Here is a 5,737-nt window from a genome sequence, read left to right as displayed (position 1 = left end):
GGCCTACTGGAAAGAGCCTGGGCTTGGGAATCAGAGGATGTGCTTTCTAATCCCAACTCTACCATGTAACCGCTGGGTGACCTTAGGCAAGTCACTTAACTTCTCTATGCCTCAATTCCGTCATCCACAGAATGGGGATTCAATCCTGTTTTCCCTCCTACTTCGGCTGTGAGCCTCGTGTGGGACCTGATTATCTTGTATAATAATGTTGGTATTTGTTAAGCACTTACTATGTGCAGAGCACTGTTCTAAGCGCTGGGGTAGATACCGGGTAATCAGGTTGTCCCACGTGAGGCTCACAGTTAACCCCCATTTTACAGCTGAGGTAACTGAGGCACAGAGAAGTGAAGTGACTTGCCCATAGTCACACAGCTGCCAAGTGGAAGAGCCGGGATTCGAACCCATGACCTCTGACTCCCAAGCTCCGGCTCTTTCCGCCGAGCCACGGCTACCCTAGTCCTCAAGTAGAGTGCTTGGCACAAGGTGATTGCCTTAATAAATATAGTTATTATTCGTTATTCTTTCACCTGCTTTCGTTCACTGCTAAATCATGTCTGTCTGGCTCGTCTATTAGGTTGTAAGCTCCTTGAGGGCAGTGTGTCTTCCGCTGTTCTCTCTCAAGAGTTTAGTAATAGGGAGTCAGTAAAGGCCGTTAATAATTGATTGACTGATTGATCCACTCAGAGATGCTCTGCATACAGTAAGTTCTCAATAAATATGATTGAATGAAATCAACACCTCTTCCTGGGAGAACTGCTCTTTCTGTCTCATCCTTCTCCTCATTCCTCCTCAACTGCAGAGGACTGGACTGGATGACTTCTTTAAGTGTCTTCAGGCTCCAGGAGTCCCTCAGACGGGCCGACCTTTCCCGTCCTGATCTTCCCAAGGGATACTTTTCTTGGAGAAGCCGTGAAACGGCACAGGCCTGGGAGCCCCAGGCCCCGAGTTCTAATCCCAGAAGCAGCATGGTCTAGTGGATAGAGCTCGGGCCTGGGAGCAGGAAGGACTTGGATTCTAATTCCGGCTCTGCCACTTGTCTGCTTTGTGACCTTGGGCAAATCACTTAACTTCTCTGTGCCTCAACTACCTCATCTGTAAAATGAGGATTAACGCTGCAATCCCCAGGTGGGGCAGGGACTGGGTCCAACCTGATTAGCCTGTATCTTTCCCAGTTCAAGAACAGTGCTCGACACGTAGTAAGCGCTTAAGAAATACCATCGTCATTAATATTAATCCTGGTTCTGCCTCTTGCCTGCTGAGATTGTGAACTCCCTCCACTAGGCTGCAAGCTTCTTGGGGAGGAAGGGATTGTGTCCACCACCTCAATCGCACTGTACTCTTCAAATGCTCGGCTCACAATAAGCGCACAATAAATACCACTGGCTTATTGATTGTGTGATCTCGGGCAAGTCATTTAACATCTCTGGCATTCGGTTTCCTCCTCTGTAAAAAGGTGATTCAATACCAGTTCTCCCACCTACTCAAAATATGAGCCCCATGTGAGACAGGGCTGTGTCTGACCCAAATACCTAACCTCAGCGCCTAGTACAGTGCTTAGCACATAGTAAGCACTTAACGAATACCAGTCATTCTCATCCTGAGGCAGAGCAGGAAAGAAGAGATGGTGGGATTGGGGTCGGGGGGTGACGGAGGAGGGAGAGGCTAGCATCCCCGGCTGGGGCTGGATTTAAGATGCTGTGCAGGTCCAGAGAATAGAAGCTGCTGTAGCTGCAGGCCTCCCGCCTGGGCCTTCTGCAAAATGAGGTGAGGTGGCAGCCAGAGAGGCAATTTTTTGATAAAAAAAAGAAGCGGATCTGATGGAAGCACATGTTTGTTTTGGGAGAGGAGCATGCCGGCATGTATCGGTTTTATCTGTCAGCAGCCATGGCACTGTCAGGGCCCGCGAGCCATGATTTATGGCAGCCGGTGAACGTGGGTAATTGGGAGGAGGGGCCTCGGTGCTGGGGTGGTGGCGGGGGCTGGGGGCGGAAGGCACAACTTGGAAAGCCAAATTTCTCCTGGCCGGGCCAGGCAAGTTGGGAGAAAGTCTCAGGCAGGGGATCCTCTGTTTGCCTGATTCAAGAGCACCTCTTGCCCTCTTCTTCCCAAACCGGGAGTGGTGGGGGGAAAGGGGTCACATGGCTCACAAGCCCTCCAACAGGCCCTCTTGCCCGTCTTGAACCAGGTGCAAGAGCAGAGTGTAGTCACCACCCGATCTTTTATGGTATTTGTTAAGCGCTTACTATGTGTCGAACACTGTTCTAAGCACTGGGGTAGGAACAAATTAATTAGGTTGGGCACAGCCCCTGTCCCACATGGGGCTCAGAGTCTAAACAGGAGGGAGAACAGGAGAACTGATGCATAGATAATTTAAGTGACTTGCCCAAGGTCACACAGCAAGCATTTGCAAAAGCCGGGATTAGAACCCAGGTCCTCTGTCTCCCAGGCCCGTGCTCTTTCCAGTAGGCCATGCTGCTCTGTTCTCCTTTCAGAAGGGATGTTTCGTTCACTCAAAGGCGTTTACTGTGCGATCCGTGTGTGCAGTGCCCTGTACTAAACGTTTGGGAGACTTCAGTAGAGTCAATAGATCTGATATCTGCTCTCAAGGAGCTTACAATTTAGTGAGGCAGAGAGAGACCTTCGAATAAATTACAGGTAAATCGTATCATTTCTTCCTTTTTTAAATAGTATTTTTTTAATTCATTAACTCAGTTGTATTTAGTGAGTGCATACTCTGTGCTAGGCACTGTACTAAGCTCTGGGATAGGTACAAGCTAATCAGGTTGGACACAGTCCATGACCCACAGAGGGCTCACAGTCTTTAATCCTTATTTCACAGATGAGGAAACTGAGGCACAGAGAAGTTAAGTGACTTGCCCAAGGTCACACAGCAGGCAAATGGCAGAGATGAGATCAGAACCCAGGTCCTTTTACTCCCAGGCCCGTACTCTAGGCAGCCATGCTACTGGCTTCCTTTACAGCGTTTCCAGAATCCACCTTTTCCTCTCCACCCAAACAACCACCGCACTGTACCAGGCCCTTGTCAAAGGCCTCCTCTCAGCTTCACGCCCCGACCTAGGTCCTCGTTGCGACCAGGGAAAGTATCTGTTATATTGTTATGGTGTGCTCTCCCAAGCGCTTAGTGCAGTGCTCTTCACACAGTAAGCACTCAATAAATACGATTGACTGACTGACTTTGAAGAGATGGCTACCCTTCCCCACCTTGTTATACTCTAAGTGCCTCGAGGGCAGGGATTGTGTCGACCAGCTGCGTTATATGCTCCCGAGCATTTAGTACAGTGCTCTGCACAAAGTAAGCACTCAATAAACACCACCGATAGATCGATTCATCAGTCAGCACGGGCCTGGAGTCAGAGGACTTGGGTTCTAATCCAATCCTGGCTCTGCCACCTGCCTGCAGTTTGACTTTGGGGAAAGTACTTTACTTTGCTGGGCCTCAGTTTCCTCATCTGTAAAATGGAGATTTAATGCCTGTTTGCTCTCCCTCCTATTCATTCATCCATTCAGTAGTATTTATTGAGCGCTTCCTATGTGCAGAGCACTGTACTAAGCGCTTGGAATGTACAAATCGGTAACAGATAGAGACAGTCCCTGCCCTTTGACGGGCTCACGGTCTAATCGGGGGAGACGGACAGACGAGAACGATGGCGATAAATAGAGTCGAGGGGAAGAACATCTCGTAAAAACAATGGCGACTAAATAGAATCGAGGCGATGTACATTTCATTAACAAAATAAATAGGGTAATGAAAATGTATACAGTTGAGCGGACGAGTACAGTGCTGAGGGGATGGCAAGGGAGAGGGGGAGGAGCAGAGGGAAATGGGGGGAAAAGAGGGTTTAGCTGCGGAGAAGTGAAGGGGGTGGTAGAGGAAGTAGAGGGAGAAGGGGAGCTCAGTCTGGGAAGGCCTCTTGGAGGAGGTGAGCTGTAAGTAGGGTTTCGAAGAGGGGAAGAGAATGAGTTTGGCGGAGGTGAGGAGGGAGGGCGTTCCGGGACTGCGGGAGGGCGTGGCCCAGGGGTCGGGGGCCGATGAGGAGGTGGGCGGCAGAGGAGCGGAGCGTGCGGGGTGGGCAGTGGAAAGAGAGAAGGGAGGAGAGGTAGGAGGGGGCAAGGGGATGGAGAGCCTTAGGACAAGGACTCGGCCCAATCTGATTAACTTGTAGATAGCCCAGTACTTAGTGCAGTAAGTGCTCACCAAATACCACAGTTATTATTATTATTTTTAATGGTATATGGTAAGTACTTGCTTTGCATCAGGCACTGTTCTAAGCTCTGGTAATCAGTTTGGACACCGTCCCTGTCCCCCATGAGGCTCGCAGGTTAAATATTGAATCTTCATTTTGCAGTTGAGGAAACTGAGGAACAGAGAGGTTAAGCGACTTGCCCAAGGTCACGCAGCAGGCAAGTGGCAGAGATGGGATTAGAACCCAGGCCTTGTGACTCCTAGGCCCGTGCTCCAGCCACTAGGGCACGCTGCTACCATTGATAATGACGATAGTGATGCTTGTCGGCTCCTTGACTTCAAGGAACGTGTCTTCTGATACTTTTGTATTCTCCCGAGGGCTTACTACAGTGCTTGGCATACAGTCGGTGCTCACTAAATACCATTAGTTGATTGGCTGATTGATTGGCTTGGTGGCTACCCTCCTCCCCTCACCCCCATCAGTCTTTCTTCCTCACTTCCCTCCTTTGTGTTCCAAAATTAGAGAAATAAATGATTAAAAGTCTTTCCAGGAGAGCCCACAGAGGCAGCAGACACGGACTTCTCCCGAGAACAAGGGATATGGGTGAGTTGCTAGCGGAGGCAGAGGGGAAGGGAAAGCGAGGTGGTATATTATAATTTCCAGAATTCCGCTCTGACTTGAGGCACGGAGAAAGCTCTATGTCATCTGATGAGTTTTATTGGGCCTGGGGACCGATGTGATATACATCCTCTGTTTGCCTCAGCCAACTAAATGTACATCTTTCTAATGTGATTAGGCCTTCATACAGGGCAGAGAGCTATTTATTATTCTGCCTGAGAGAGCCAAGTTTTCCTTTAAAAAATTGTTACTCCTGGAGTCGGCAATTACTTCAAAATAAATTTACCAAAGACAAAATTGTGCCTCTCGGGTCAGTAAACGACTTCCCTGCTTTTTGTTGAAGAGACAAGGTGTTTATTAAGGACCTCCTTAGTTTACTGTGTAGGTTTTTCAGTTTGAATAATTGTCCAATTAAATATAATTTGGAAGTCCGTGCTAACCCAGTGCCTGGATGGTAGGAGTAAGAATATCTCTAAGATGTACATTAATAAATCCCAGTGAGCCCCGGGGCCCCCCAAAATGGCACCTTTTGTTTCATTTTTCGCTAGTTTTTTTTTTTTTTCCGGGATCGGTGAGCCTTCCGTTTGAAAATGAGATGTTCTCGCCAAAATAATTTATACCCTTCACACCAGCCAATCCTGCTGGCACCCTCCACATTAAAAATACATACAAGTTATCTTAATTGAGGCACTTTTAATCTATTGTTTGTGTAGGACAGCCCATTTTGGAGTCTGAAATATTACCCTTACTAGCCATCTCTCTTTCTCTTGCTCTCCATCTCTCCCTCTCTCTTGTCTCCCTCCCTCTCTGTGTGTCTCGGTCTTCCTCTGTCTCCCTCTCTCTTGCTTTATCTCTTTCCCTTCCATTGTCTCTCTCTTCCTCTCTCAGTCTTTCTCTGCCTACCTCCCTCCCCG

The sequence above is a fragment of the Ornithorhynchus anatinus genome, chromosome 3 (assembly GCF_004115215.2).
Source record: "Ornithorhynchus anatinus isolate Pmale09 chromosome 3, mOrnAna1.pri.v4, whole genome shotgun sequence".
Taxonomy (NCBI): domain Eukaryota; kingdom Metazoa; phylum Chordata; class Mammalia; order Monotremata; family Ornithorhynchidae; genus Ornithorhynchus; species Ornithorhynchus anatinus.
This window is presented reverse-complemented; position numbering follows the sequence as displayed.